Below are 24,027 nucleotides of genomic sequence, written 5' to 3' on the forward strand. Positions count from 1 at the left end.
TGCCACAAGCTGCAAAAGCTGTGATTTTTGAGAAGGCCATTCACAGTGCAGGGTGACACTGTGGTGCAACAGTTGTATTGTACTCACACCTGGCTTGATTGAAATGTACCGTGATATACCATGATGATCCTGGGCATGGTTAGTGCTTGCACTGATGAGTACCATTCATGAGTCCAGCTGAACTGTGTTCAAGCAGACACAGGCACAGTCCAGAACACTCACACTAGTCAATGATTGTGTAGGCTCCAGACCCACAGAGACCCTGGTGAGGATGAAACAGATACAGAAGTTGAATAAATGGAAACAAATTCACTTTGCTCATAGTGAAGATCTGCTCAGACACGGAATTCCTAGTATGGGCACGACGCGGAATAGGGAATGACGACACGTCTTCAGAGTGGATTATTAATGCAGTGAAGGCACCGCCCACCGCACGAAGCCACGCCCCCTCGGTCTTCCAGCAGCAACGTTGTGTAGCTGGAGAAAATTCCTGTAGGGAGACGGAGAGCGCCGGAGTGAGCGGAAAGGAGGACACCTAAACAACCGAGAAAGAACATTTCCAGCTCCGTTTTTCAGGTATGTGCACGTCTGCAATGGACAGTTTTATGAAACCATAGCTTGGAATTTATTTTGGGAAAAAAGGAAGCTATTGAGCTTCCTTTGCTGCGGTGTCGAATGACATTCAACACGGCGTTTCATTGTGGGAATGCTAGCCCGCTAAACTTGTGGAACGTTAACCTAACGTTACAGTTCACCAACAAAAGGGAAACACCATTGTCAGAACAACGTTGAGACCCTTCAGAGCCGCCCCACGGTGTCGTTGTGGAAGCGTTGGGAGGATGGGCTTTGCTGAGAAAGCAGCCTCTGGGGTAGAAATGTTCGTGGAGGGGTAAGAAGGCAGTTTGGGTGTCTTTTGTGCTAGTTAGCTAGCCTTGTGTAATGTGGGGAGATTTGTGAGGATTTGTCAAGTGATGGAGAGATGTAATAAGGCTCCCTAAATAGTTTTTGGTCATTTTTTGGGGTTGCTATTATCCGCAAAGTTTCCAGTTTGAGCAGAGTTTGAGGGCTGTGGTCATTCAGCTTAAGGTCCACTTACATTGACCTCCATATGGACTTCAAAATACATGACACATTTGAAAAACAGTACTGAAAGTCTCTAGAGAGACATTTTAAGATCACAGTGGTAGTAATGCTATTATATTAATACCATACTTTTGTTGTTTTGGTCCAGTGCAAGAAGTAGCCCTTTTTGCACTGGACTGCTCTGCAAAACAATACCTTATCAGGTGAAAACATCTTAAATCTAGTCCTGCTTGAAATAAGTCAAATTGTCTGCCAGGAGAATACGATAGATAAGACTAGATAAAGTCTGTTACAACAGAAATGAATCTTCTTTTTCATAGATAGAGACATAAGATATATTGTCTGTGTTTAACACGATTTAATAAAATATACTTTTTACAGTGTAAAGATTTAATACTGATTGGTTCCTATCTGATCCAGTGCCTAACGACAGGAGCAAGGCTTTTTAAAAACATAACATCTGTTTTCCTCCAGGCAGGGTTGTCCCCCTTTACGCCCTGCTGTAAAACAGGAAAAAAAAGGAGTTCTTACCCAAACACACAATTCACATGCACACACGCATAGAAACACATACAAAAGCAGTGTTAGTGGAAGGTCAGACGTCTTTCAGTTCCAACCTGAAAATAGTAAATTTGTAGTTGTAGTAGAATATTCTTCCGTGGTAAATCCCCTAATAATAGTCTGAGGAGGTTTCCGAATCCTGATTTACAATTTTCCAGGAATATTGGGGTCGCCTTCTATACACGACACTCACATAAACAACTTGGATGCTTCTTAAATTGTGGTGGAAGAAAAAAGAACCTTGAAATTTATTGGACATGTGGCACCCAAGTTTCGTCATGCAGATTTTTTTTTTATCTTCTGTTTTCTTCTGCATCCCCCCTTCTCCCCTGTAAGTACGTCGTAGTTCCCACATCTGGAACCCTCTGGTCGGCCACAGATCTCATGTCTCTCTCTCTCTCTCTCTCTCTCTCTCACTCAGTTGCTCCTCTGCTTCACCTCACTAAGCTTTCTTTTATTGTGCAGGAACAGTCAAGGGCATGGACTGGTTTTGTGGCCTCTTAAACAACAGTTGCTCCACTTTTGAGTACAGTTACCATTTTCATTCTAAAATGTTTCCAGGTTGAATTTCAATAATTTTTGAACATTTATAGTCCATAACACAACCTTTTAAAATATGCCTAAGAAAACAAGTATCTAGGGAAGCTATTTTCACCACTTGGATAAAAATCAATAGCCATTTAGTAAGTCGTAGTAATGTATATTTGAGGAGTTTCTTACTGTTATGATTTAAGATCTCATAATGAAATGAAGATATAAGGTCTCATCATTAAGAGGTGGCAATTTATTTTGAGGCAAAAGGCAGAAACCTGAATAATTGATCATTGTTTTTTGGTGCACTATTGTAGAGCTTTGTTGCAAGGTGATTTGTGTGATCTCTTGTGTTATTATCCTGGGGTGATTAACTGTCTGGCCTTGTTGTGGTCTTGAGGTCAGAATCCCCATCTCCCTCCTTTCAACTTTTCAACCAGACGGTGGTCAGCAGATGGTTGATACCCCGACTTCCTAGCCCACCAACCCTCCCTCCTCCACAAGGAATTTCCGCTGAATAGAACTGAAGGATTTGGGGGAAATGTATAATTGAGATTTTTTTTCCCCAGTCACTATTGTGAATATAGAATGCAATACTTTATGCTAATCCAGATATTCAGGGCCTTTGTTTTGTCTTAAAAGACCATCACGTCCTATTTTTTAAGCTTGAAGGCAGAAGGCCCAGTTTCAGAAGTCTTTTTAACATTCCTTTTTAACACTTGCTGTACAAGCGGAGAATCAGGAGTGGATTTTTCAGTCATAACACACCTGCTCTTAGCAGTAAATGCAAACATGCATTGCACAGAGTTGATGGCAAATTGTACATTATGTGAGTCATTGTTGAGAAGGCAACGAATATCAGTTGCAGTGTAACTGCAAGAGTAAGAGTAAGTTTCCAGCCAAATGTAGATGTGCATAAATTGTTCAAAATATATTATACTATATTCCTGCATTGTGAATATTTGTTTCTTTTAGTTTACAGTTAAAATATAAATTTATAAACACCTTTGTCCACCATTGTGTTTACTGTCGATAAAGAAACTTTAAGGTTGCAAATGTTTTCTGGGCATGTTCCAGAGTAGAAATGAACACTCACTTTTACCCACGTAATATTCAATATATGTTTTATATAGGAATGTAGTTTAGTAGTATTTAAAAGCTGAAAAACCCCCTATCTGCTGCCTGTTCAGAACATCCAGGGTCAAATCATAGAATGACTGACAGTGGCACCATCATCTTCAACGTAACCAATGCAGTGTCAGTGTAGCAATACTTCTGGCATGCAGGGCGTCGTTTTTATATTGGAATTGCTATTTGAAAGTGTGCAATTTTCAGATTTTTTTTCAAAAGGTTATAGTTCACGTGATTAAGAACAATGTCTTAACGAGGATTAAATGGGTGCACGTAGCTTTAGTACATGAAATGTAAGGTTATAATAAAAATTTGATTTTGGAAATTGTACAATTTTTTAAAAAAAATCTATATGTTAATGTGAAATTGATTACTTGATCTTTCCAATAAATCTGACCGAACACACCACCCCTTCGTCAGGTCTGGAGGCAGCAAGCCAGACAGATTGGAATGGCAAAGGAATTTAACCAGCCCCCTTTTTTGCTCTCTGTTCTCCCTGAAAAAGAGAATGACTTGTGTGGGGTTGCCGTGGTGACACGATATTTTCAGATGATCCATTTCTCTCTCTCTGTGTGTGTGTGTGTGAGAGAGAGGGAGACAGATTCTGATTGGGAATCTCTGCCAGAGATGAATAGTGTGCTGCTGAGCATGTGTTTGTTTTTAGCTGTAAGATGTACTCCTTTGTCCCTTTTCCCTTTCAGAGCCCACATCCTCTTTCCACCTCTGTCCTTATGTAAACTGTTGAATGCATGCTATGAAGGTTGAATAAACTATGTCCTCACCCTCTTGAAAAAAATCTCCACATAACTTTTGAACACATTAGCTGCTTTTACATTTAAAAAAAAATCATATTAGGTGGACCAATAGAAATTTTTCAAAATTTGGAATAAAATTTCTTTACGTTATCATGAGAAAGTTTGCCTTCCTCTAAGGATAAATGTTTTACTTTAACATAGAGTGACCACATTTAAAATACAAATAAATTCCTCCTATTTTTCCTGCTGTTTAGTGCTGCGTGGTCTTAAAAACATTGCAGTGTTTTTCCAAATTAGAGACTGTACACCAAGTCATCCACATACAAATCTTCCAGTTGCAGACTTTCAAAGATGCGAACGTCAGTTTGATGCTGTGTTAAAATTAAGATACCTCAGTAGGCAGCATAATGAGCTATCTAAGAATTGGGAAAGTCTATGTGTTGGTAGCACCCCTCAGCCCTGGGTTTGTGAGACAGCGACACTATAGGTGTTTATAGGTGGATTGGCTGTTCAAAAGTGTCCGTAGGTGAGAGTGTGATGCCCTGTTATGGACTGGCGCCCTGTCTTGGGTGTGTTCCTGCCTTGTTCCCAGTAAATTCTGGCGAGCTCTGGACACCCTGCCCCCTGCAACCCTGAACTAGATAAGCAGTTACAGAAAGTGAATGAATGAATAAAATGGAAAAACAAAAAATCAGGGTGTATATTGAATACTAGGGGTGCACTAATCCCAATGTTTTTTGCTGATATCAGTTTGTACAGTTTTTAGGGGTTAAACAAGTTTGCCATTTAAAACTCCTAATTTAATCATCTGCCTGTTTTAAAAATACTGAATCAAATTGAGCAGTTGAAACTGACTGATCAGTGCGGTGAGTCTTGTGTAATCATGTCTACAACATTTTAGTATAAATGTATCACCATTTGTTGTTCAACAACAGTGATAATACACTTATCTCGCATGCATTACCATCTTCATGAACCTGCAACAAAATGAACTGGAGCAAAAATAATAGCCTGACAAATTGCCTATTGGGTATTTGGAGCAAAAAAGTCTCCTTTCCAGACAATATACCAGATGCTTTTAGCTTGCTGATTTAAAAATATGTCTCCAAAAGGCTAACTTTACAGGAGTGGGGGAAAAATCTTGCAATTGATTGCAAGGTACTGTAAAGAGATTTTGAGCTAATGTATTTAAATGAGGTGGGGAAAATAAAAATGATAAAATCAGGGTGCATCAAAAAATGTAGAGATTTTTTCAGGCTTTTATAACCAGCGGAGTTTATCTTGGCTTCCATGGAGAGGCTTGTGTTTGGATGACATGCCAGATTGACAGTGTACCTACAATCAGTCACTGCTAAACGCATTCCATACTTCCACACCCAACAATTAGCCCCTCTGCCTCTGTTTGCTCACACTCTGAAACCCTTCGTTTTGCCTCCAGTCTTCAGACGGCATGCTGCTTGGGTTCAGACAGTAATACTGATATATCTCTGCTCTTCACTAGTTAAGTGGCAGCAGACAGATTTAAGGAGTCACATGAGAAAGCATCTACATTATTTATTAGGTTCTTAAGGTGACCTACAACCTGTCTGATTATTTATCAGCAGGAGTCTGTGTTGTGTTGATCAGACTAAATTTGGGAGATCTCTGATTTTGCCGCAGATGTCTTTCATTTCCATTGGGAAAACCTCAGCCAAATCTAAGGTTCTGACATTTGGTTGTTCTACTGTTTAAAATACTCATAAAAAAGGAATGTTACCTTATCATAACACATCCCAAAATCAGTGACGGGAGGCTGAAATGTAATAAGATAATTAGAAGTGTCAATTGTTGTCAGTTAATACAGGTGTTATTAATTATGCTCTCTTTGTTTATTTATTTTTTAAAATGCTATGATTATGCTTTTAAACGACAATATAGCTACAAAAAATACTGACTAAAGTATATTGTGACACTGTGGTTTGTATTCCAATGTGCGTTTGAGAAGTAGATAACATAAGAAAAATAGTAATATTGGACAGTTATTTGAAAATATACTTCCTCCATCTTCTTTCAAATTGTGAGTCCAGTTTTCTTGAGCGCCAAGGACTTGAGGCCAAGTGTCAGACTTTGTGTTCACTATTCCCTTAACCTTCATTTGTGTAATTGTTATTGTTCTAATGTTTTCTAATTGGACTTGATTGAAGCTGCCTGCTAATGCATTGCACACATTTAATGTTTATGTTCATAGGCTTTGTGCCAGCCAAAAGATTAAACTTCTAATGTCACAAAATAAGTCATTGCTTGCTACTAAGAGGTTTCTAATCTAGCTGAATCAATAGTGCAATGAAGAGCCAGCTTGTAAGTTCACTCAAACAAATGTATACACCAACCAAGCAGCTCCAAAAGATGCCAGATGTGTTCGTAGTTCATGCTCCATTATTTGGGATGTGTAATTTTCCAGTACAAGCCTGTGTGGGGATTTCTAGCTTGTCTGGAATTTACATTTGCTCCACTGACTGAAATAATGTAATTTAGATTGTGTAATGTAATGTAGCCTAAATTTAGCTTAATCTGTAAATTGCTAGTCTACATCTGCAGTGTACGCTTTGTGGATCTACAGGGTTTAGCCCTTTTCCACTATGTTTGAAGGAGTAGCCTACATCATGTGGATATGCACGATTGTAAGAGAAATAAATGCTGGTGCTGTTCAGTAGAAATGGACCAGAGGGCCTTGAATATCTGTAGTGTTTTTAAACCTAAATCCCAATACATTACCAGCATACATTTATTTCTGTCAGGCTGTCAGGATTTTGGAATTTTAATATGATTAAAAATGACTTTAAAATGCATGATATCAACCAGGATCACGCATTCATTGCCCTTGTAAAGGATGCAACGTCTTAAGCGTTCTGAACCATGTACATATTGTGCTTCTGTTTTTTTTCTTGTGTAAAAATAAAAACTCAATAACAAAAACAACAACAAAACAAAACACAAAGAAATAGAGATATATTCAACTTTGCAGGCCATCCTGCTCTTTTCTCTGCAGATCTGCTCAGTGGTCTGTAGTAATCTGTCACCTTAATTGAATGGGGAACCAATTAAAGTATTTACTTATTTATTTATTTTGTCAGATGGAACCATTAGTAACCTGTAAAACAGAAATTAGAGATGATCAATATAGCAAAAATACTACATTGTAATACATCGAGTTTTGTGAGGCTCGATTTTGATCTGACGTGTTGGACAAGACCAAAAATCACACTCAACATTAAGAAATATTCTTGAACTATGAATTCATTGTTTTATATTCAAAATTTTACATTACAGATCTTTGCTATGTTATTTGCAATTAAACAAGAAAAAACAATTTCAATAAAAATATATTTTTTCACAAATTTTCATACTAACAAAGCAAATTATGAAGCAGTTTATCATAATAAATAACATCACAATGCCCATCCCTAGCAGGAAAAAATATAATTTGAGATAATCGGTGAATCAAAAAGGTCACTGATCATTGTCATCATCATTGTGGTTGATCCAAAGTTCTGTATTGGTCTCCTGTTATGAAATACTGTTAAAATACTTATTTTTTAAAAGTTTTTTAAAAGTATTTTAAAAGTTTAAAATACTGTTTTCATTCTAAAACAAGTGCTATTGTGTAGTCCTTTTTTGGTAAAGCGAATACCCAGTGTTTGAACTTGATTTTGGCTTGGTTTCCTCATCCCTGATGAGGGCTTCCGTTCCTCTGTCACACTTGAGCAGCTGTTGCTCTAGGCATTAAATTGTGAGAATACAATGGCTGACAGTGTGAAAGGATTTTGACCAAGATGTCATGGTTGTAAATAAGCAGTGTATCTAAGTAAAACCAAAAAAAAGGTTCAGTTTTGTTTCAGTTTTGGAGGCCAGTGTTTAACCTGTGAAGCAGAGATGAGTAGAGTAGCCTTCCAAGGTAGAACAGTGGTCTTGAATCCATTTGTATTTCCTAAAGGTGCCTCTTTTTTTTTTCTCCAGAAGGAACATGACAGGACTTGACATGAGATTCATGAAATTAATGCTTTACAGAAAATATAGAATTTAGTATGTTTATGTTCTTAAACTAAAGGCAATGAAGATGTGTAATGAAGTGACAGCAAAAGGTACCAGCACAGTGAACATGTTTCAGAGAGTGTGCTCAAGTAGATCTACCCATAACATACCATTTAAAGGAACACTAGGTAAGGATTTGGGTTTTTTACTCTAGTGTAGTTCATTTTTACAGCACTGTACTGAAATCAGTGGGGAGGGGTAGAAGTGTGATGTCCCCCTACCCTTCTCCAAAAGTGACATAGTTCAGTTTCTGCAGTGCTGATCCCAGAGTATCAATGACACAGACTCTATCCTGCATATTACAGGTCTTTGAAATGTCTCAAATATTATGTAGTGTTCCCTTACTGTACCTTTTGTAAATGTTCTGGACACACAGGGTGTTAAACTCTAATAATCTGTTCTTGGTTAAAAAATAACACTGTAAATCTCAAAAGTATGTGATAAAGCAGTGCAGACACTGCCGATGATGTAACAGAAATTAAACACTAAAAAAATCAGTAAATAAATGTTAATGCCTAATATGTACTTGTGTAAAAAGTAGACTTATTCATTAATATGCTCGAGTAGAAATGTCAGTATCACATTTTGAAACTGTCTGAACTTACTAGTCTAAACGAAACTAGCCACTAGCCACCTATGTTGTGAAGCACTGCGCTCTCTGATTGGGATCTTTGGCATTGTGGAGCAGGAACTGCAGGAAGGAAGTCAGATGGAATGAGGATTAATGGAACGGGGCTTAGAGCTTGGGGGAAGTGGTCTCAGGGGTCACTGACAACCCCTCGTACCCCCTTTCCCATTACTGCCCTGGAAACAGTTCCAAGGTTTGCCTCTCAGGAGTGACTTTACGTCACCTTTTTAGCTTTGGAGGTGGAGCTGAACCAGTTGGGAATAAAAGCACTACATCATTGGATATCCTCTGCCTTCATGGGCCCTATTTCCTCACGCCCTGGACACATAAGCAGTCTGCCAGATGCACCATAGGAGTGGTCTGTGGTTTTGAGAAGGAATAGGAATAACGAGTGGTTATTATGGGCCTCCCTTTGAGTCCACACAGCCCATAGATCCGCTAGCCTCCTTTATGGTCCAAAGGATTTGGGACTTTCTCGAAGGAATAAAATAAAATAAAAAAGTTCTAAACTAGCTTATGTGTTGGCGGTGTAGATGATTTTTTTTTTTTTTTTTGGAAGTGGATCCGTTCAGACCTAGCATTGAGCTGTTTTAATGCAGGTCAAATTTTTGTGTTTGTCCCTCATTGAAACGTGATAACCCTCGCTGGGGCCATAAAGAGCTGTCCTTGACCTTGCAGTATTTGGCACAGCAACAACAGATACAGTGTAGATTCCTAAATGTTGGAATGCTTTTTATTCTTTCTTCCCCTTGCACCACAGTATGTCGATGAGAAAACCATGACTCTTTTCAGGTTGGTGTCAGCTCGGTTTTTACTAGTTATGTTAAGAGGCTTGCGTCTTTGGATGCAATCAGCACAAGATCCCTGAGGTGCCCTCAAATTTCTCCTTGGTGACTTTGTGGTTGACCAGTTTAGGGCTAGCCACACCGCTCTGTCCAGTGGGATCATCACTATTAGTCCATTTCCATGCAAAATATCACCGCAAATGGACCTCTTGAAAGCTGAAATGTATTAAATGTCAGCTTGACATCAAAAATGCACTACCAAAGATTGTCTGCCCTACAACCAGCCTAATGGAGGGAGGCTTTTACTTCATTTTTGCATCAGATGTAATGTTAACATATTTACCAGGAGAGATAAATCTACATGTTTTTTTCACCTGTGGTTTCTCCTTGTCAGAGAATTAGCAGATAGGCTTACAGTGCTTATGTGCTCAATTTTCCCTACAGTGTCACCTTTTGATCTAGCCCTGATTGTGTGCTAATTGGTTCAGACATTCTGATGCAAATTACTTGACTAAGTGGAAAGTGGATCTACAGCGTGCAAGAATAAGGTGATACTATCAACCTTATATTGAGTGAGTATTTAGTATTTTCTGATCTGGAATTTAATATTTAGCTGAGCATTTTATCATCAGTGTATTTACAAGTCGTTTTTAAATGAAGAGTCCATGACTATGAAGAACTGATCTGGAATTCATTTTTGGGGACATGTTTTCATACATATATTCATCCTTTCAACTTATCTATTTTCAATCCGGGGCGGCACAGTGGTGCAACAGTTAGTGTCTGGATACTTGAGGTTGTGGGTTCAAGTCCTGCTCCGGGTGACTCTCTGTAAGGAGTTTGTGTTCTCCTCGTGTCAGCTTGGGTTTCCTCCAGGTGCTGCAGTTTCTTCTCATGGCCCAAAATATGTGTGTGTGTGTGTGTCTGTCTGTGTCTCCTTGCGAAGGACTGGCACCCCCTCCATGGTGTGTTTCAACCTTGCACCCAGTGATTCCAGGTAGGCAGTCAGCAGTCATTATAATGAATGAATGAATGAATGAATTAATTAATTTTCAAATCAATTTCTTGAGCTGCTTTCAGTTCTACATCTGAAAACACAGGGGATTCATTAGAAAGCCATTTACAATAAAAGTAAACCTTAAATTATTTTAGTTGAGTAATAAACATATTCAGACACAGGCGTGACATTGTATTCTATTGGTACAGGTTTTTTTTTTTTTTTTTTGGCAGAGCAAGTGGCGTTTTCTTCTAAAACAAAGAACATTCAGGGGACCTCAATTTACGACCAAATCCATTTTCACATATAAACTCTGGAGAATCATGTCTGGATATATTCTGGAGTTGTTCTGTTACACAGGAAGCATACACCGGGAGTTTTTCAGTGTCCAACACATTCTCGCAGCTGGAAATGTTCTGCATGCTTTAGGTATGGGGCACCGCCTGTGTAGTAAATACAGCATGATTGTTCAGACTTTGTATTAGGGTACAAGTAGGATAAAATGTGGGTAAAATCCAGGACAAATGTTATGGATGTTTTCGTTTGCACAAAATCTGCAAAATTCATGGGTTACCGTGCACGAGTGAAAGGGGCTATAATGAATTTTTATCTAATATCATGTTAAGCATGAGAATTCATTTGTGTTTGTCCTGTTAAAGCTTCAAGTTTAAACATACCTTGTGTTCAGTATAGGAGAACACGTCTCTCTCTCTCTCTCTCTCTCTCATTCTCTTTCTTTCCCGGGTTCTGTAGTGGCTTTTGTTATCCCTACCTGATGGGAATATAGAGGAGTAGGGAGCTGCAGACCAGACAACCCAGACTCCAGCTGCAGACAGTTGATAGAAGGTGAGAAGCAGCAGCACGGTGAACCCCCAAACTGCAGCTGTTCCTTGGGTTCTACATGCTGTCTGCAGCTGGAGTCGGTGTTGTGTGGTCAACAGGGCTCTCCACATCCAACACCGGAGATGGAGAAGCAGGAGAAGGGGCAGCAGACTTTCTCAGAACATCTCCTAGGGCCTAAGCATGCCTTCTTAAGCGTGAAGGTTAATAATGTGTCTCTGTCCTCCAACTTGGAGCGTCGCTACAACCTGAGCGTGCCCTTCTGCTCCACACCGTAAAGGTGCATTTTTCAAACACTCGAGCAGAAAACCTAGCACAAACCTAGGCTTTACATACACTTTAAAAACTAATTCTTTGTCAGTCACTGTAGCGTGATATGGACAAATATATATAATATAAAAATATAATACATTCTATATTTTTTTTCTGTAAGTTTGATAAGTTAGAACAAAAAAAAGGATCAGTTTAACAAAATGTATTGTTCAAGCCTTTAAATGCATTGGGAAAAAATTCACTCAGAAAATTGCTCTTTGGTATGTGATATAATTAGAAAATTATACCCCCCCCCACCCCATCACACCCAAATTATTTTTTTCTGTTTTCAAGTCTATTTTAGTGTAGTAAATACATACAATTAATAAAACAACAGATAATTGCACATTTGTATTTATTGAAATTGTTTCTATACAAACATTGTCTAGAACTGGCAAACATTATTAGACATCAGTAAACATTGGAAGAACTTAGCACTTATAATACAGTTTACTGATCCCACTCTGGCCATTGTTTGACCCAGAGGCCTGCAGCTGACTGCAGCCTCGCCTCAAACGGGAAAATGTAGATGACGGACATGCAAATGTAAACAGAAGCAGGGAAGGAGGCCGCATACCAGACTCGGCTATCATTTCTACAGGGCCTAACAGAGCGTTGACTGCCTGACTAAAAACCAAGGCAGGTGGATTGAGTGTGTTTGGGGGGGAAAAAAACATTTATATATAACATTCTCAAATTCTGTGCATTTCATTGCCTTTTGTACAATTTTGTGTACTGTAATTAATTATTTAATTCATTCATTCATTGATTGTCTATTACCACTTCTAGTTGAGGGTCGCAGTGGGTCTGGAGACTGGAATTACTGTGTGCAAGGCGAAAACTTACCTTGGAGAGGGCACCAATTTCGCAGGAACGTCACAAACTCACATATTTGCTCACACACTAAGACCTATAGACACCTTTTGAGTAGCCAGTCCACCTACCAACGTGTGTTTTTGGACTGTGGGAGGAAACTGGGGCTCCGGAGGAAACCCATGCAGACACTGGGAGAACACTGCTGTAATTCAGTGTTGTCTTAATGTGTGAAGCGAGAGAGCAGCGAGTGAAGTGAGAGAGCAGTAGCTGTTTGCAGTTCAGCATGCCAGAGGGTTTTGCAAGTTACTCTGTGCTCTGATCTCAGTAAGTAGGTATGAAGGGAGATATGTGGGAGTCAGACTGACTTTGTGAGCTTGTTATAATAGTGTGACTGTCTGTGCCTCTTTATGTATTTTTCTTTCGCAAACTTTCTCTTTTGCTCTGTACATGAGCAATTAACTTCCCCAAGATCAAGCCACCGCCCCTCTTTCTACAGTTGTATACAGAAACCCAGTCTATCCCTATGTGCTTGGGTATGAATACATTTGATTAATGCTTGCAGCAATCTGAAGAAGACTGTTTAAAAAATACCTCAAAATCTATTTGATGCTGCACAGTGCAATGGTGTCTAAAATTTGTCATCTTAAACTTATCAGGACAGAATTTTAAAGAGTCTGTCTGAAGGAGCGATAAACAGTCTTGTCCCATTCAGAGCTTATCTCAGGCTTATGTCACCACCTGACACTTAAGAAATGCTCTAAGTCGTGAGCAGATGGTTTTCTTAATAAAACAAATGTGTCTGGGGCTTAGTTCTCAGAGCTGTTGGTTTTGGAACTGCAGAGTTGGAAGTTAGAGGGAGCCATAAGGGCCCACCCTCCACTATACTCCACCACGACAGTTGGGCAAAGCTTTTGGGGTCAGCCAGGTTTGACCAGTCTGGAGTTCTGAACTGATTTCAGACAGTTGCCCATCGCTGTCCATATGTGTTCAACTTTAATCTCATGAAATGCTAGTTAACAACTCATTCTTATTTTTACTCCCTACCCCTTGTTTTCAAGTGTTATATTGTCCCTTGAAACTGAGTTACAGGATGTAGTGGTTAAAATCTTCCCTTATGTAACAGGGAGATCCTTCATGGGCTTGATATGTCACCAGAACACAAAAAAGAGCAGCTCTACAGCTTTGCTCTGTTGCCAATCTGCAGCAGTATCAGAGATGTGCTTCAGGACTTTAACATAGTTAAATTTAGGGCATCATAAGCCTTCAAAAGCCTTCCACAATCTACTCATGATCACCCATTGCTGACTCTTCTGATATGAACCTAAATTCAGCTGCTTATTCAGCTGCTTTTTGTTTGAGACTTCCAATGCCACCTAAAATGCCAAAGGCGATAGAAGGTAAATGCTTCAGTATTTAAGGTGGAACTGGAATTTCTGAAACAGTGGTAACTACTAGAGATGTTGTTGTTTGTTATGAAGTAAGGGGTCACAATTCATTGAAACTATATTAAACTAAGATAAAACAGTGATTATTATAGTTTAATAAAGGAGAAAATGCTGACATTTGTGGCTTTCTTTGCTCGCTTGTGCAGTCGTTTTGCTGGTAATTCACACGCCCTTTGTTTTAGGTGATCCCCTGAACAAATCTCTGTTTCAAGGAGTATATAACCCGAACCTTCAGCCCTACCCCTTATTCCAAACAAGAATTAAAACACCCTTACACCTGGGCAAAACGGAGGGGTAGAGCTAAGTGGTGAAATGATATTTCCCCCAAATCTAAGAAATGATTAATGCCCATTTTTAGAGTTAACATTGATCAGAGACTTTACAGAGAGCTGTAAGGTCCTATTCTTGCTCCTAAATATGGATTAAAGTCTTTAGATTCAGAGGCCTCAGCAGCTTCAGATTCACACTGCACATCAAGAGTGAGCACAGAAATGCAGAGACCGATCTGTGCTCGTGAATTAATGATGGCCATTTGATACTGGTCCTGCTCTCTGGCCTTGGGCCTGACTCCCATCTGAGACTGATGGGGAGTGCAAGGTCACTTTGCCTTTGTGCATGCAGTAACACAGCAGGACATTCTGCATTTTTCAGGCAATCAGCTGGAATGCCTGGCTACAGTTTGAATGGCAACTAGTGAATGTTGCAGACAATTCAGAATAGATAAGTTTGTCATAATGGTAAAAGACCACAAAATTACCTCCAAGGTAGGTGGCCATTTGGGCCATGGGCTCTGCATTTTTAGAGGACAAATTATAAAATATGTCTAGGAATACCAGGCAGTAGACGGCGTCAATGCCTGTTTACAATTATATTTCACAAGATCAGCTTCCAGAAGTGTCTTTCGTAAGTTTTGACAATAAAGCAAGGCTTTGTTTTAAGCCTTCCCATCCTTGGCTCTGTGAAAAGTGTTACTGTATGAGCCAGCAGAATTGTCCATCTGCTGGCATGCATTCAAATAGGCCGAGGTCAACTCCAAGTGGCTCTAAAGCTATTAAAAAAGCTCTGTCTTCCACATAGACAGTGAGTGATAGTTCTCGATCAATAGGCTGCTTACTCTGTTATATGTAAATGACTGAAGTCGATTTTATTGACAGTTCGGACTGCAATTAAGCTGCGCAGTATGTCCATTAAGGCACCTCTACCAAGTGGAGAATGAAGGCAGGTCTGCACCAGCCTTCATTTTTCTATTGTTTTCTATGTCTCCCGTTTTGAAACCGAAACCGTCAGTGCTGCCGCCATGTTGGATGAGACAGACAGAGCAGCAGCACTACTGGTCAGGATCAAAACCTGTGTGACCACGGCTTTATATGTTCTTGTCTAATTAGCTAGCAAAGCACTGTGGATACAGAATGACGCAGCTATAAATACTCAAGCACAATAAATGAACCCGTCATGATTTATCGCCTTGCTTGGTCTTAAAATTTATTTGTACACCTAATCAAATAAGTTTGGCACATGCCCAGTAATATATAGCTCATTATTTACATTCAGATTGTGAATATTTAATTCACATTGTGAATATAATGGGGTGTACAGTGCACAAACTGACACCTGTATACAGTAAGCTGTACCACCCAGCCTTCGATTTAAAAACAATAGCCAAAGACCTTTTTCACATGTAAGCTGCTGCTGATGTTTTTGCTTACCCCTATGTTATGTTTTTAAAAAGGTTTTTAAAAGGCTATGTGACAGCACCAGCACATTCTTTTTCCTGCATTTTCACTGTAATTGGGGTCTTTCTGCTTCCTGTCAACACTGGAAATTTCCCAATGTCAAAAGCTTGGTACACAGTGTGTTATTTTAGAATATTTCCCACTCTATTTAAATCTACAGATCTCTTTAAATCCTGCGGTTTGCAAGCTGAGGTTGGAGGCAAACATTCAGTCCAGTTGACCTGCTGGGCGCTCACTGCATCTTAAAGGAGTAATCAGTTGTTTTTACCACCAAAAGAGTAGCAAACAATTTTTATGAATCAGAGCCTGTTTGTGTAAGTAATCAAGCGCTGCTTCTCCATCAGGCTGCACACCAAACCCTGACTGATGAAGCTGAAATGTATCCTGTTTCTGAAATTTAGTCAGATAATAACCACATTGGACTTAAACAGGCTAAATACCCAGTGCTTTGATCACCTTAATGAGATCTTTTTATATTTTCAGACATGGCTGTGATGTGACCCATTATACTGCAACCTAAGCTATTACTCACTTTGCAGATCTGCTCATTTGTGTGCAGCTGTGCTGAAAGGAATTCTGCTTTTTATTTTTAGAGTTTGATTTGCCTCTAGTGTGTGAACTGGCTTTAAGCAGTATTGGTTATTTATTTATTTATTTATTTATTTATTTATTTCTCCCTCGAATGAGGACTGGATTCAATCCCTATTTTCTTTTTCTCATAGCTGCTTTAAGACATATTTTCAAGCGTTTGACAGCTTTGGCCTCTGGTTTCTTATTGTTTAGCTCAGCAGTGCTTTATCTGTGACAGAATACTTTATATGATGCCCTTGTATCATTGTGGATATAAGTTGAATCTTTCCTTGCTTTGTGAGCACTCTGTATGTGCATGTGAATGTGGGAGAGATCTTCACTGAGTCATAACTGAGGAATGCTCAGTCTTTCCTAGTCCAAGCTTAATATCTGAAACCTGGGCTCATAAGTAACCCAACAATTTCCTGTTGACACTGAGAGACAAATCCACGAGTGGGATTAATCAGCCTGCTAGACTTAACCAGGTGGATAAAGATGAGAGAGTCTGAGGTTCGAGGTCTGAAAGTCTACCTTTCTCTGTAGGTGGAAAAAATAAAGGCTTGGGACTGGGCACATATTCTGGAACATTGCATGCCAGGCCCAGTGATGAGCCAGCATGGATGAGTAGAAAGTGTTTTCAAGAAAGTCTTTGATATGCCACTCACTGGTCACACACTCATTAACTGTGCAACTACAGCTCTACAATAAAACATCAGTGCTGGTCACAACTGTTTGGGTAAACATGGTAAAATTGGTATGAAAGCAAATTCCATTGAGTTGTTTGAAGGTTCCTGTAGAACTGAAAGCTTGTTTTCAAAGTGTGCATAAATTGAAATAGCAGGAGCTATCATTTTTAATATATAATATTTATTGTCGTCTCAAAAACTTGAAGCCAACTTGAAAGCAAGTTAACTTAATAAAACAGAGCTCTTCAACTGGCAGTCAGTCACTGTTGAGTGTAGTTGCACATTTACATCTTGAGGAAATAAACAGCCTGTGTTTATTTGTGAAAAATAAAAGTCAACCCAAGTCTCAGATTTATTCAGAGAAATTGTAGTTATATTTCACTCAAACCATTCAGCCCTAGTCAGTTGAACCTCTCCTACATGAGCCTTCACTTTGTGAAACAAGTTTCATGCAACAATGGCAATAAATAGATCTTTCCCTACAGAATTATTTCAGACAATTAACAAATGGCCAATGCTTTGTCATTTCATTGCCCTGAACCATGACAGAGACAAATGAGTTTCCCAAAACTATTCTGTAATTGCTGGTTCTAACAGCCAGCGTAAACTAACTGCTGTTTAAATGACTACTTATGCCAGTGTTTATTTGTCTTGTTTTACCCTATACTGTTGTTATGATCTGTGTACTTAGATTATTCATTTTCTTCTGTCTTGTTCTTGTTCTTCTCCTTCTTTTGGCTGATCCCGTCTGGGGTCGACACTATGGAGAGAGATTAGTCTCAAAATACTTTACAAATGCGTAAATGCTAATCCACAAATAAAACACAAATAACGTTTCACTGTTCACAAATGAATACATCCCAATCTGTGTCTCACAGTCTGCAATTTGTACAAATTCAGTTAAATTGATAAATACATTTTTTTTGGTTTTCATAGATGTATCATATTTTATGGGAAAATAAATACATTTGTTTACATTTACATTTTATGTATTTGTAAAGTCGAAGTCTCATTTAAAATGTATTTGTAAATTGTTGAATTTGCATTTGTGGATCAAGTCACTCGCGTGTTTTCCATGACGTTTGATTTGTTCATTTCGTTACGTAAGTTCAAACGGAAATCCGCCCAGGCCGCTGAATTCAGCTTCATTTTACAGACAGTTAGGAGCGGGTGATCTGTATTTGGACACTAAAAGCCATGTTTTGTCTTGGACTGATACGGGACTGATATGTTTCGTAATTTTGAGATTGAATTGTTAAGACGGGTGCTTTGTTTAAGACAGACAAATGCTTGCCCTTAGCTCGAGGGAGGGGCGGATACTCCACGGCTCCTAAACAGAAAATGGGCTCCTCATTGGTCATTACTTTTCTTTAGCCTATCCGTAGCCAGAGTTAGCTGGCCAACGTTTACTGCTGTAGCCAATGGAGTCACAGTTCCACCTACAGGGGGATTGTTTTGCTGCGGTCCTGAGAGCAACAGGTCAGTCCTGAAACACTGGGGAAAACAACAGTACCACCTAGCGATAGCTTGTTCACCTGCTGGCCACGTTTGTGGATCAGGCTGCATTTGTATTTGGATTGGGTGAAATGCCAAAGGAAAGTCTCAAAATCCAAAAACCTGCGAGAGGAAATGATTAAGTACACGTCATGAAAACAACGTGACTGACTTGATCCACAAATGCAGACTCTACAATTTACAAATAAATTTTAAATTCAAGACTTCGACTTTACTGTAAATGTAAACAAATGTATTTATTTTCGCATAAAGTATTATATATCTATGAAACCCAAAAACATGTATTTATGGATGTAACCATCTATACAAATTGCAGACTGTGTGACACAGATTGGGACGTATTAATTTGTGAATAGTTTAACATATTTGTGACTTGTGTTTAATTTGTGGACCAATTATTGAGACCAATCTCTTCTCCATACGCCAGAGCGTATCAACTGCGATCCGGCACAGTTTTTACGCCGGATGCGCGTCCTGAAAATCAGGAAACCTGACACTATTCATCCAGGCTTTAGGACCGGCACTGCAACGCGGTGTATTCTAGTGTTTTTGGACCATGGGAGGAAACCCATGCGGACACGGGGAGAACACACCAAGCTCCCCACAGACAGTCACCCGGAGCAGGGCTCGAACCCACAACTCCAGGTCCCCAGAGCTGTGTGACAGCGACACTGTCTGCTGCAGCACCGTGCTGCCCTTCATTTTCTCCTGTCTTGGCGTTCTCTAATTTTACGCAGTGTTCAGTTTCAGATATGGGAAACAAGGAATCAAAGGAATGAGATAAAGCCAATAAATTTATTGTTTATTACTCATAAAATAGATGTAAACAGATTAAAACATTTAAATAATTTTATGGATTTATTTTTTTAAATATTTATATACCCCAGTTTTTCACCTAGCCATCTCTAATTCCCCCTTTTAGATCGATCCCTCTCATCCTCTTATCAGCACTAGGAGGGTAAGGTGGGGCACATGCGCACTGTCAACCAACGCCTCTTTTCACACTGATTCTAACACAGTGCCACTGTGCTGGAGGAGTACATCAACTGCCCAGGGTGGTGATGTCCATGCTGGCTGGTACAGTGCACTGTAAGGAGAGGAAGGAGCGAACCATCTGAGTACTCTAGAGAGAGTGAGGCTAATTCCTGAACATGGATGGCTGAGGCATCACCGGGGAATGATCCAGTCATCGAACTGGTGATCTCTCAGTGATAGGGACCACAGGACGCCTTGGGACCTTTTTTTTTTTTTTTTTTTTATTAAATAAAGGATGTACTATATATTTGTGGTGCAATGGATCAAATCACCCTCAACGAAACTGGAAGCACATTAACTGTGGATTAATTGCCAAGTGTAACCATAACAGTGGGCAGTAAGAGTTTACAGCTGCTGTAACTTTTTACAGTAATAACTCCCTAAATCTTGACGCAGAGCTGCAGTGAAAGCATATACAGACTGAGCAGCTGTGTGTCCCGTGTGGATAAAACCGTTACGGTTTGTAAACACTGTGCCACGAGAGCCAGAGCGCAGTAAGGACTTTGGCAACAAGCACAGCAGCACCACCGCAGCGACATCACTCTGGTGTGTCTGGTTGGTTGCGTGGAGAGCCCAGGCGAGGGATTCTCAAGGAGAAGGGCTGAATGTAAAAGAGGAGAAATATTCAGAAAATCAACTCAGGACTCGTGGAAGCTGTGATATTTGTATGGCTGATCTCTTCCTTGATGCTTGCTCCTGTGCTTTCAAACTGAAAACTAAAATTACTGCTTTACAATTGTTTTTGTTTGGATTTGATAAACACTATAGCCATGACTCAAAACACACAATTTAATCCAAACAATGACTTTTATGATTTGTTACACCAGCAGTTGGTTCTCGAATTTTTCTAATTCACCACCCACCGGTTTATTTCTGAGCATGAACAATTAATTGCTTAAAAGAAATTATCATCCATTTCAGTTCAATCACAGAAAATAAAATGTGTTTAACAAGTAGACAACTGAAATGAAACTCATGACACTAGAATCACCAAGCAGCAGCCATTTCATCGTTGTGGCATCCTACTCTTACCATGTTTTTACCTGTAAGCGCCAAGCTCCTACATTTAAAGGCTGTGATTCTCTTTTCTGCCAGCAGGCGTAACAAAGGATTTTACCTGAGGTCCTGAAGATGGACTCTTGGACCCCTAGATGGTGCTTCAAGGCCCACTAGTGGTCCGTGACACACAGGTTGAGAAAACCTGCGTTATTCCGCTACTGTGAATAACATAGATGTATAGGTATAGAAATGCCAAATGCCAACTTAATACAGAAACATGACTATGTAAGTATATTACATGTTATTTTGTGTAGGTCCAATGTTACAGTGGTTTAAAATGTAGCTCATTTGTTTCAGGTTTCAGTAGTTGAGTAATAAAATTGAAGCCAACTTGATCTGCACACAGATTGTGTGGGTTTTTTTTTATTTTTATTTTTTTATTCCTTTTAACCATCACCACATATAACAATTTGCATCAAAGTTTCAGTGTATAAGGCCAGCACTACACTTTCTTCAAGTGAACCTCAAGTGTTTTCATTTTGTCTCTGTGTTTGCTTCTAATGTTTACTTGTGTGAGCTACACAGATACTACAGGCCTGTGACTCTTGACCCTCATTCTGACAATGCTGACAGACCAACTGTGTCAACATAACTTGATACAAGGCTATATACTGTGTTCCTTACTGATCTAATTGTGTTGCATTTAAAGTGTTTACCTAATACAATGTTTGTAACTTAAAATACCTCTGCGGCTTTTAAGAATTGTTACCAGACTTCGATCATGGAGGATGTTTGACCCAGTTCATATAGTTAGCTGTGCACAACATCAGTATGTTTGACACTCCATGGATTCAAGGACTGGTAGGGGTGGTCTATATTTTGTCATTTTTGCGGCTTGCGTGCAAGTCTTTGTTTATAAAGCCTTATTTTTCCTTGAAAATTTATGCTGTGCTTGAGTTTAGTTTGTTTGATGTTTGCAGATTTCTTACTGGCTTTATTTCAAAGCAGAACCTTAAATTGAATCCATGTCATATACACTGGACGTTGAAAAAGTTGGAGGCATGAGAACTGAAATTGAAATTGGAATATGTCGGCATTGACTTTGTAACCTCGATTTTTTTTCATCCTTGTCATCTCCTCCCCCCTTTCTTACAAACCTTTACCTCCTCCTGTCTTGGTCTCCCATGTAATTTTATATATTGGAAAAGTGGTGTGGCTGTTAAAATATCAAGCCCATCTCTGTGATCTTTTGGTCTAGAGAGAGAAGGAGAGAAAGAGAAAGAAGGAATGGGAACTCTGCCCTCTCATAGCTCTCATGGTAGAGCAGGCACCATTTGAGAGGGAATTTACAGCTTAACCTCTTGGGAACCTGTTTCACTTTCATTCAAAATATGAAAAAAAAGAGTCTTTTTTAAAGGCTCCTAGTTGAACTGATGCCAACCACACACACACACACACACACACACACACACACACACACAAGCCTAGTTCGAACATATGGAATATGAACTGGCAAACATTCTATACAAGCTTAGAAATGTGAGACTTTATTTTTTAATCCCTGACAAGCAACAGGATGAATATATTTTGGAGGCACACTCCATGTTTATTGCATGGTGGTTGTTTAGTGGGTGGTTGGGGGCCATACGTAAGCTTTGGCCAGACTCTTGGTCACCTCTCACAGCCTTCAGACTTTTGACTGAGTACTTTTATGTGAACAAAATAATCTCATAACTTGCAGACCCCATTTCTAGAATAGTTGGGACACTTGGAAAACTTAATTTTATTTGTGTAATATAAACCAATGTAGAAAGTTAGGATAGAGGCATGTTTACCACTGGGTCAAATGAGCTTTCTTTTAACTTTTTAATCATTTTATGAATTAAGGATACTTGTTGTTTCTGTTTTTGAACGTTGGAAATTTGCCCATTCTTGCTGCATACAAGACTGGTGCTTCTCCACTGCATAGTACTTACTCTAGTTGGCACTACATGTTTTTTGGGACTTGGTCCCAGCTGGTATTCCACTACTACACTATCACTACTACAATTCCTCTATAAAATGTAGCTGGTGATGTTGCAAAGCACCATCTCTAACGGGAACCACAGACATTGGAATTCACAACAACGGTGGCGGTAACATTTAAGTATTGTTTACTCATTGTTTATTTACATGTATTGTTTTTAGGAACTCAACATAGCCTAGCTGCACAGGTTCAGGCAGCTCAGTTTATATTCGTTCATTGTTGTACCACCCGGCTCTTGCTGAATTCTTTTGATGTGCCACCAATCCAAGGACCATTGAAACCTCTTCAGAAAGCCATGGCTTAATTGTACTAGTTGCTGTTGTGAGCTGGATAAAACCAAATGTAATCTTTGTTGTGGCTTGGGGATTATACAGAAGACTCTATGGCCAATCAGTACTCTGCAAGGTTTATATGCCACAGTTAAATCCCTACTTGACTTTCTTGGAACTAATAAGCAAGCGGGTGCTAAACAATTTGGTTCCAGGTACCAAATTTGCCTAATGGAAAATCAAAAAAAGCAAGTAGATAAGAGTTGAGTAAAGCAGGTACCATGCTTTGGAAAAGCACCAGCAGAGTTGCTTAGTCAAGCACACGCTAATTATGTCTATGAAGTCACACTGTTGTAACTTGTGCAGACCTGGCTTTGTCCTGCTCAAACAGATAATGGAGTTCCTGGGAAATGATGTCATCTAGATGGCAGCAAATGTCTCTCCAAAATACCTCTATAAACCTCTAAATTAACAGTACCTAAACACATATGCAGATCACCCATGCTGTGGTCACTAATGCACCCCCAAGCCATTACAGGTGCTGTTTTTTGTCCGAATGTTCTTTTTCATCTTTGGAACATAGAACTTGCTGCCACGTAGCATGAATCTAAAGACTTGAAAATTTATCCGAAGCTGTGCATTGATACAATAAGTTGGACTGTGTTTTTGTACATTTGTAGCGTCTGGATGAATCTTGCAGTCACAGAACCATGGTTGATTTATAAGAATTAGCTTAGTAATACCACATGCCAAGCACTTTGGTCCCAGAAACCAGATGTTTCATCTGATTTTATTTCCAGGCTCTTTACAGGCTTAATAAAAGGAACTGAGCATGATGAAAATGAGAAGACAAAGAGCCCGGGTCAGAGAGGAAAAGAATTTGAACAATTAGTTTAGAGACACAGAAGATTAGCCTTGGAGATGTGAGCAAAGATGATGAATTTTATATTTTCCAAAAGTATTTGAACACTCTATCTAGTTAGTGAACCTAATGAACACCAGGCGATGTCCCAGGTGTTAAGAAAATATTTCATTAACCAATGTACTGAGATGCTGCCAAGAAGCTAATTTCAGATGTTTGAAGAATCGACTCCACTCTTCCACTCGGTCGCTATTGTTGCCCTGACAACAGCAAGCAGATAATTACATTTCCTTTGCGAATTTCAATTGAGATTTCAATTCAGAAATAATGAGTAATTTCTAAGTGTTTCACATTTTTTCCTTGATTAAAAATGCTAA

The 24,027-nt window shown here is 39.3% G+C and overlaps 1 protein-coding gene across 3 annotated transcripts in view; it reads left to right on the forward strand.

Moving 5' to 3' along the window:
- The first annotated feature begins 442 nt into the window (after positions 1 to 442).
- The window catches only part of ccdc102a (coiled-coil domain containing 102A), a 102,379-nt gene continuing 78,794 nt past the window's right edge, over positions 443 to 24,027 (forward strand). For all 3 annotated transcript variants that reach the window (XR_010795785.1, XR_010795784.1, XM_066648297.1), the window contains exon 1: positions 443 to 576. The gene's annotated coding sequence lies outside the window, so the exon portion shown is untranslated. The remainder of the gene's footprint in view (positions 577 to 24,027) is intronic.

The sequence above is a fragment of the Hoplias malabaricus genome, chromosome 16, assembly GCF_029633855.1.
Source record: "Hoplias malabaricus isolate fHopMal1 chromosome 16, fHopMal1.hap1, whole genome shotgun sequence".
NCBI classification, from domain to species: Eukaryota; Metazoa; Chordata; class Actinopteri; order Characiformes; family Erythrinidae; genus Hoplias; species Hoplias malabaricus.